The following is a 9,943-nucleotide window of genomic DNA, read 5'->3' as shown; positions in this document are numbered from 1 at the left end:
AAATCAGCAAAAACTCATTAAGGACCCACTGTAGACAAACACTGCAGTGAACTAGAAGAAAGTATGAGCTAGCTTTCACAGCGGAAGAGGCAAGGAGCCATATATGTTTCCTGTGTTTTCCACATATGTAAAACACATACATTGACATGTATTTATATGCAAATAAAGATATAAAATAATCACTTATTTGTGAATACATATGACCATATGCATTTACTGATTCATAAACACAATGTGGCATTTCTCTCATGTATACCTACAGAAATTCTTCCCTGTGTGTCTAAGCTTTACAAAGTGGTAACTAGTCTGGAAGAGTGTGTCCCATGGCCATTTAATGCAAGACACAAATGTAATTCTAAACTTTTCAGTAGCCACATTAATCAGTACTTCAATATCTAAAATACAGAGCTGGAGAGATGGCTTAGTGGTTCAGAGCACCAGCTGTTCTCCCAGAGGACCTAGGTTTGGTTCCCAGCACGTTCATGGCAGTTAACAACCATCTGTAACTCCAGCTCCAGTAGATATGACACCCTCTTCTGGCCTTTGAAGCCATCGTACACAAATGGTGCACTTACATACCTACAGGCAAAACACATACCCATAATATAAAAATAAATAAAAAGAAAAAATTGGGGGGCCAGGCATGGTGGCACACACCCTTAATTCCAGAATCTAGAAGTCAGAGGCAGGTGGACCTCTGTGAGATTGATGCCAGCTTGGTCTACATAATGAGTTCCAGGCCAGCTGGGGCTGCAAAATTAATTTTTAAACTTAAAACATTATCATTTTAACATACAATTAGAATATGAAATATTTTAGATTCTTTTCTTCAGAGTAAGAATTCTTAAAAAGCCAATCTATATTTTATACCACCAACACATCTGAATTTAAACAAATTCATCCAAAACATTTGATCTTTATTGAGTTAATAAAATTTGCAGTTGAAAATGGTTTTATGTATGCAGCAAATTGTTCCAAACCTACTTAAATATTTTTCTAATAACTGAACCAAATATTAATTTTAAATTAGAATTCAAATTAACTATAATAAAATTCAGTTCCATAGCTGTACTAGCTAGCCATATGTCAAATGCTGTGTGAGTAGTAGCTACTGTATTCAACACAGCAGATGCAATATTTGGAATTTTCCAATTCCCAGAATTTAGATATTAAAATAGTTTCATAATATAAAATAATGACACTTAGAACCTGGATTTCATTTGGGGAGTTGCCTTTTCCTGACTGTATAGTAAAGACTGACACTGAGGCTGTCTTTCTGCTCACAAGATTTTACAAGACCTCCTTTGAATAAGGCTCCTTAGATTATCCCAAAGAGCGTCAGTTTACTTCTAAATGATGAACAATTTCCATTTCCAATGGTGTGCATCCGAATTGATCATCCTTGCAGAACAGTAAAGGTCTCAGATACTATTACTTTTGCACAATCTATGGTTGATTAGTGACTGATGAAGACAGCCCTTGACCATAGGTTTATGGAACCCTGCCAATATGGGATCCATGTTTTGCTTATTAGGTACAGTTGAGTCCCTGATATTCTGCTTTGTGTATTTAGAACCTTACTTGAAGAAGCCCTTTCTCAAACCATTTTTTTCATTCTCAGAAACATCATCAACCCAAAATTCAAGGTAGAGTTAGGAGAAAAATATGTACATGGATGAATGGTTCCTAAGAGTCAATGTATCCAGTTCTTAGACACTCATGTAGCCTGTATGCCTTCATAAGAACTAGCTAAAGTGATAGGAGTTAATGCTATGAGCTACTGACTGGGATTAACCATGTTCAGTTCCATTTCTGTTTATTTGGTCTATAATTCTAGGTTGCAGTCCATTATTTCAAAGACTTAAAGCATCACACCCACAGACAAGAGAAGAACGATAATAAGCGTGTGAATCTTTGACTTGCTTACTATTGTTCAGCTTGTTCTCTATACAGTCAAGGATCCCCTGCTTAGGGAATGGTGCTGCCCACAGATGCTGGGCCTTCCCATATCAATTAACATCAATTAACAATCAAGACAGTCCACCACAGACAAGCCCACAGGCCAACCCGATCTAGGTAATTCCTTATGAAAACTCTCTTCCCAAGTAATTCTAGTTTGTGTCAAGTTGACAGTTAGGACTAACCAGCACAACCATTTCAATATTTACACTTTAAGAAAAGGTTAATATTGTAAAGATAAGCCAAACCTTCAGATTTGCAATTCTTGATTTAAATAACGCTTTAGATGCTATTAGTTTTTTCTTCTCCTAACTGTGCCTACCTGGACTCTAATGAAGGAGTAATTCAGATGTGGATGCCCATTGTCAGGTGTTTGTTTGATTAAGTAGTTAGAGGTTTTGAATGAAACCCCTACAGATGTTTTCCCCCTTTGCTGTCGGTAGGACGCCATCTTTGTTGTTGCTGCTGCTGTTGCTGCTGCTGTTGTTCCAAGTTGCTACTTGAGAGCTGTCCTCAACTCTAGGAGAGTCTAGGAAGTATACTTTAAGCTAAATGGCACTGCTTGCCTTGGTTCTTTTCATTCACTGTGTAAATGCTTTGGAGACTATGCATTTACTAAATGAAATTTTCTTATATCTGATCCTTGGATTTGCTGTATCCAATTTGCTGAGGGTTTAAAAACTAAACAAACAGGCCTGTTTGAGTTGCATATAGGCTTGCTATGAACCTTTCATTGGTCTATTTATTAATCTATACATGTATGCTACATGGATTTCATGTGTAGAACCTGGATTTGGTGACACTAAGACAGAAATAATATGAGGTTCTGTGATGATAAGAAACAAATCAAGGAAAGACCAAGTAAATCCCAAGGATTTTTTAGTTTATATCTCTTCATTGAGTTTTTAATGGTGTAGCTTACCAGCTACATAGCTATGTTCAAATGGAAGCCATTTTAAATTTCCTTATGCATTCCTGTGCATGGAGAGATAGTTAGCTGGTTGCTCAATGATCATTTATTACTAAATATTGGCATGGGCTAGCAGTAGCCTTCCAATCTCACTACCCTCATAATCACATATAGAACCTTTTTTTTTTTCCTTTTTAAATGTTTATTAAACCATTGAACTCAGTGTATTGACAATATATGAATGTTCAGAATTTCCTTCTAATAATATTATTTTAATTTGTTTTTAGTGAATTTTGTGTATTTTATGCAGAATATCTCAAAGAATCTTAATCATCTTTATACCCCTGTCCCCACCAGCACCCTCCCACAGCCCTCCCCCCACTGGAACCCATTTACTCTTTCATCCATGTTAAGGACCAATGTGTTGAGACAGTGATCCCAAATGTTCCCCTGTTCAAGTCTCTCCACTGAGGTCTAGTCAGCCTGTCTAGAGTCTCACACTCAGGCAGGCAAATACCCAGCATAGAACTGGGGAAATGAACAGCAGACCCCAATCTTAGCTGAGGAAACACTGGCAGCTGATTACTGCTGCGTGAGGAAGAGCTGATCTTCCTAAAACATACAGAACCTTTTAAAATGGTGCATTATAGACTCACTGGGGCATTCAGGTCTCTAGGTCTTCATGAGGCCCTAGTATCTGTACTTCTTGTTTTTTAATACAAGGTCTTGCTGTGTAGTCCAGGCTGAATCTGTCATCCACTGCTTCCACCTCCTGGGTGCTAGAATTGCAGGTGTGTGCCACCATGCCTGACTGCATCTGTATTTCATGAGCCTCTCAGCTTTGGCTAAATGTTGGGCTTTTGTCAGGCCTCTCTGAAAAACAAGTTACCTGAATGCAAGAATCAGAATCAGTGCAATAGTCCTACCAAAATAGGAAAATTAAGGCAAGGGCAAGGGGAAGATCACATTAGGAATTACACAAATACTATGGAACTGGGAATCTCTATAAGCTAACAAATGGAAAGCATCAGAGAAAACTTTTTGAAGAAAAAGGATTTAGAGTTTTTCCTAGCGTGTTAAGTTCATTTGTAACTGAAGTTTTTAGGGTAAAAGTCTATGTTTTGATAATCCCAACAATCTAGGCTTGGCTACCCATCCCTACATACTAGTTAAGCAGACAAATAGCAGTAAAAGACAGAAGAGGAGATGTATTATTAATATTAAGAATAAGAGATGGGCTGGAGAGATGGTTCAGCACTGACTGTTCTTGCGGAGGACCCAGTTTCGAGTCCCAGCACCCACATGGCAGGAACCAGCTGTTCCTAACTCCAGTTCCAGAGGATCAGACACATTCTTCTGATTTCTGAGGGCATTGCATGACATGGGTGCACTTATACACATGCAGGCAATACACTCATACACATAAAAAATAATAAATAAAAAAGAATAAGAGATAAAGGAATCCAATGACTTTAAAAGATATTTTATTTAAAATTCATATTGCATATAATGTGTTTGAATCAAATTCACTCCCCATTTCTTCCCCACCAATTCCTCCCCTTTCCCTTTTCAACACTTTTTCCTCCCAATATTTCATATTCTCTCTCTTTCTCTCTCTCTCTCTCTCTCTCTCTCTCTCTCTCTCTCTCTCTCTCATACGCATTGAGTCCATTTAGTGCTGCCTGCAAGTGCATGGGTATGGGATCATGTAGGAGCATGGATAGCCTGTCAGGGCCCGCATTCCTGAAGAAAAGTGACTCTCCTTCCCCCAGCAGCCATCAACTGCCAGTAGCTCCTCAGATGGGGGGGCACACCATAACCCCCTCCCCAATCCGTGTTGAGATTTTGGCAGACTTGATCTTATGCATACAGTACCAGCTGCTGTGAGTTCATGTGTGCATCTGTGTTGACTTGTCCAGCAAATATTGTTTCACTGTAGACATCTACTCCTTATGGCTCTTAACAGTCTTTCTGCCCCCCTCTTCTGTGATGATCCTTGAACCCTTGAGTCTGTCTTTAGAGTACTGACTTGAGGTTTAGGCTTAAATGAAGGAAAAAAATTGCAAGGGGCAAGAGGTATATCTAGTTAAGGAGTCCTGATGGAGATGTGGTCCTGCTCAATATTGTTGTCACTGTTGTCCTATGAGGTGGTCCAAAGAAGTCCTTATTTCTTGAGGAACAAGGTGGTTGTTGAGACATGATTACTTCTGCTCCAGGATGAAGTCTTGCCCTCATGGACAATTGCCCTCATAAGGGATGGTAGAGAATTGCTCTGTTCTGTGAGGTTTTACCACTTCTGGAATCCAAGGTGACTCAGGAGGCAAGGTTAAAGACAATGTCTTATCTCTGTTCCTTGAACTAATGTATAAGCCCCAAATGGGGGCAAAGATACCAGGCTTTCATCCTATTGGTAGTTACCTTGTGGCTTAAGTGATAAGTGAGGAGTCAATGCTTTTAGCAAAAGCAGCTGTTAAGCCCCTGTTTTACTTTTACTTTTCATTAACATAGGCTTCCTTCTGAGTCTCCTCACCTAAGTTGGGCTTGGTGGACCATTTCCCAGAAGATGGCTGATTCTTGGAGAATTAAAGAGAATCTCTGTGTAGGTTCAAGTCTACACTGAACAAGTGTGGCACACCTGGTTGGGAAAACACCACCCTACCAGTGGCTTGGCTCCAGACGCATCTACCTTGTGCCAAAACAAGGTAGTATTTTCCTAGAGGCTATCTGGTGACTGTTTTCAGTTGCATTTGTTTGCAGTGTCTTTGGGAATGACATACCTGGTAAACTCTGCACAGCTCAAAGTGTGTTTGAAAGCCAGCCTTCCTCAGCACAATGACGCATTGTCTTTATGGCGTTCTCTACCCTTGCTGTGGTTTCCACAGGGCAGAGGCCAGGCTGCAGGTGATGTTTGCTCATGTACTCCATATGGTTCCTTCCTTACGGCAGCCTCAGAGGTCTCTTAGCCCAGAACGGCTTATTAATTGGACTGAATGGATGTATTCTCTATTAGACTGTGTCATGGAAGAATACTGGAAGGACACCATCCTCTTCTCTCAGCACTGGTATCCATTGTGAACTGTCCATGTGTCAATAGACAAATTAAATGTAATCATTTTATAGTTGAGATTGGTTCCAAAAACTTACATTAGAGAAGTGTTGAGTTTATAAGACCAATGTTATAAAAACAATAATGAAAGTCATTGTTTACTTACCTTTTGTCTCACGTTGGGGTTTGGGATCCAATTGCTCTTTCTTGATAGAAATCTTGGATAAAAGAGAAGTTTGGGTTTGGAGCAGTTTTAAGAAAAGTTATTTATTATTGGGGAGGAGCCATGCACATGCCATGGCATGCATGAAGAGGTCAGAAAACAACATTGTGGAGATGGCTCTTGCCTTCCACCTTTACTTCCTAACTTGCTGGAACTCAGGTAATCAGGCTTGTGAGGCAAGCACCCCAACTCCTACCCACTGAGCCTTCTCAGCAGCCCCTTTGGTGGCACTTGTATCCCCCTGCATTCAAGCGACAGGCTGGTGGCATCAGGCAGGAATAGCAGTAAGTGCACTCTAGCATTCCCGCTCTCATGCAGGCCTCCAGTGCTGGAGCCCCAGCTCCACGTAGAACTTCTGTGTAGACCTAGGAAGTCAGGATTCCAAAACCTTTGGCAGCAGCTGGCTCTGTAGCTCCAGAGCCTAGGATGCCTGTGACCCTCCCTCCTTAAAGCTGCTGCCACTGTCACTGTCAGTGCTGTCACCATGGCCACACTGTCACCACTGAGCCTCTTCTGCCACTGCTGGCCTGGAAGCTACCTCTTCTGCTCTCTGTCGCCAGTATTTCTGTTTTACCAGCTGACCCTGCTGTGCTAAAAGGCAACAAAAGATAAATGGGAAGCCTGGTGTGTATGGTGGCTCATGCTTGTTATCCTAACTCTTAGGGGGCCAGTCTGGCCTACAAATGAATTCAGGACCAATCTGAAATACATAGGAGACCCTGCCTCCAAAATATTTTTTAAAATTAAATTTTTTTATATATACACATATATATGAAAGAAATAAAGAACAAAAGAAAGAAAAAAGGAATGAGGAAAGTACGACTGGATTAAAGCCCATTTTCTTTTTTGAGATAGGATTTCACCATGTAACCTTGGTTAGCCTAGAACAGCATCTTCAACAAATGGTGCTGGCAAAACTGGATCTCCACCTGTAGAAGACTGAAACTAGATCCTTATCTTACACCTTGCACAAAAGGCAACTCCAAATGGATCAAAGACCTTGAGAGGTGAAGCTGGAAACCCTGAAACTATTAGAAGAAAATATTGGCAGTAACTTAAAAGATATAGGTGTAGGAAAGGATTTTCTAAATCAGACAGCAGTTGCTCAAGGAGTTAAAGTCAACAATCACCAAGTGGGAACTCATTCAACTAAAAAGCTTCTGTACAGCAAAAGAAACAATCAAAAAAGTGAAGACCCACAGAGTAGAAAAAACCCACAGAGTAGAAAAAAATCTTCAAAAGTTATACATCTGACAGAGGTTTAACAAACATATAAAGAATTCAAAAAACAAAGAAGCGAGAAACCAAATGACCCAATTAAAAGATGGGCTAAAGATCTAAACAGAGAGTTCTCAAAGGAAGAAATAAAGATGGCTAAGAAACATCTCAAAAAGTTTTCAGCATCGTTAGTAATTAGGGAAATGCAAATTAAAACCACCCTAAGGTGATAACCTTACCCCAACCAGACTGGCTAGGATCAAGAGAACAAATGATACCAAATGCTGGCAAGGATGTGGAGAAAGGGGAACACTCATTCACTGCTGGTGGGATTGCAAACTCGTGCAACCCCTCTAAAAAACGGAGAACTCTTAAAAAACTAAAAATGAACCTACAATATAACCTGGTTATGCCACTCCTTGGCATACACCCAAAGGACTCATCCTATTATAGAGACACTTGTACAACCATGTTTGTTGCTGCTCTTTTCATAGTAGCTAAGAGACAGAAGCAACCTAAGTGCCCCTCAACTGACAAGTGTTTAACAAAACTGTTATATTTACACAATGGAGTTCTATTCAGCAGTAAAGAAAGATGAAATGATGAAATTTGCAGGTAAATGGATGAATTTAGAAGCTGTTATACTAAGTGAAGTAACACAGATTCAGATTCAGAAAAATAAAATGAAAGACATATGTTCTCCCTCATGTGGATCCTGGCACCAAATCCTTTTAAATTCCATGTCCTTTTAATAAGATGATGCTGTACAGCAGTCTCTTCTGCATGAAATAATTCACGACTTCAGCAGTGCCTGATCGCTAAACATCGTCACAATTGGGTTTGTTGTTGGTCATGCTCCTTCATTAAAGGAGGGGCAAGCAGGTCATTGGACCCTCACCAGAGTATCCAGCCACTCTTTCCAGCTGACTGTATGTAATTTGGCCCTAATCACACATGCCTCCTAGATGTGGGGAGGGCTAAAGTATACAATCTGGGGAAAGCTAGAAAGAGGCATGACCCATGCTGCGTAAAGACTTTCCAGTGTGCATACCCTCAGGTCATTCATACACCTCAGCAACCCCTCAGTTATCTTGATAAGTAAGCTCAGTAAATTCACTGGTTCCCCAGTAGAACTTTAATAAAACATTGGTTTGACACTGCAGTGCCTGATTGCTAATCACAGTCACAATTGGGCTTGTTGTTGGTTGTACTCCTTCCTTAAAGGAGGGCCAAACAGGGTCATTGGCCCCTCACCGGAGTATCCAGCCACTCCTCCCTGCCAACTGTGTGTATCTTGGCCCTAATCACGCATGGTCTCCTAGATTTGGGGAGAGCTAAATTAGTATGGAGAAGGCTAGGAAGAGAAGGCTTGACCCATGCCAGGTAAAGGCTTTCCAGTGTACATACACTCAGGTCATTCATCCACCTCAGCAACCCCTCAGTTATCTCAGTAAGGAAGCTCAGTAAATTCACTGGTTCCCCAATAAAACTTTAATCAAACATTGGTTTGCTTAAAAGGGAATAAGCATTACTTAGTATCCCAAGGAAAAGAATTCTCACAGCACATAGAAAGTTTATTTGTTAATGCTATTATGTCTCATAATAATTTTTTTTAAAAAAGAAAATGAGAATGTAAAATATGTTAAAAGGATATGGGAATGGAGATATTTTCCAAAATAGAAAAAATGAGAAAGCCTAAGCAAGTGATGAAGGTCTGTGTAGGTTTGTTATGATATATAAAGGATGAGACAAAAAATAATATACACAGAATCTTAAAATTTCCAAGGTCATAGTTTAGTCAACTAGTTTAAGGAATAATATATATAGTCAAGGTTTATCTGAGAATATTTAGTTTTTTACCCAAGCTTTATCTATATAGCACATGATAATTAAAAGTACCAGATTGGTGGAACTAACCTTATTGGATGTTTAACAGCCATACTTTGAGGCCTATACTAATCTGATCAGAGGGACTTAAAGGGCAGTGTTTGCCCCTTGCCCTCCAAGGTTGACTAAGTGCCAGGGGACTATGGAACATCTCTCAAAATGTCCTGTAACTGTGGTGAGTCACCTGTCATCTTGTTTAGGGAGGCCATGGAGACCCCACGAGATGGACTTGAACCAGTGTCCAGTCTACAAAGAGGAGGGTCAACTCAGAGGAAACATCTCATCCATGCTTCCAAGTGAAGCCAGACATGGTCTAGCAGGATCTTTGACTTATTTTCACATAGATGGAACTGGTAAAAGAAAGGAACCAGGGGCTCTTCCCAAGCCCATATGACCCCTGAGAAACAGATCCTCAAATGACCTTAGGTGTGAAAATAAATTGATTTATTTGGGCCAACTCTATGGTCTTAAACACCCCAAAGGAAAGTATAACCAAAGTGTAAAGTCATCAGTATGTTTCTTTCAGATTTCAAGGGATTACACTTCCCAGAGATTAGGCTTAAGTCTATATAAAAAGTTATTTAGACAATTATTTCTCATTGATGATTTTGTTCCTAACCAGAAAGTGCTGCTCAGATGTAAGACTTCAAATCTTGGTCTCCAATACTGTAGTGCCCACCTGTAGCTAAGGGAGACAACC

General features: G+C 40.1%; 1 protein-coding gene across 7 annotated transcripts in view; it reads left to right on the top strand.

The window, feature by feature from the left end:
* Fry (FRY microtubule binding protein) overlaps positions 1–9,943 on the top strand; it is a 479,403-nt gene that overhangs the window by 200,387 nt on the left and 269,073 nt on the right. The gene's annotated exons all lie outside the window — the stretch shown is intronic.

This window comes from Nannospalax galili, unplaced genomic scaffold (assembly GCF_000622305.1).
Source record: "Nannospalax galili isolate Female #2095 unplaced genomic scaffold, S.galili_v1.0 scaffold768, whole genome shotgun sequence".
Taxonomy (NCBI): domain Eukaryota; kingdom Metazoa; phylum Chordata; class Mammalia; order Rodentia; family Spalacidae; genus Nannospalax; species Nannospalax galili.
Note: the sequence above shows the minus strand (reverse complement) of the source record. Positions and strands in the feature narration are given on the sequence as shown.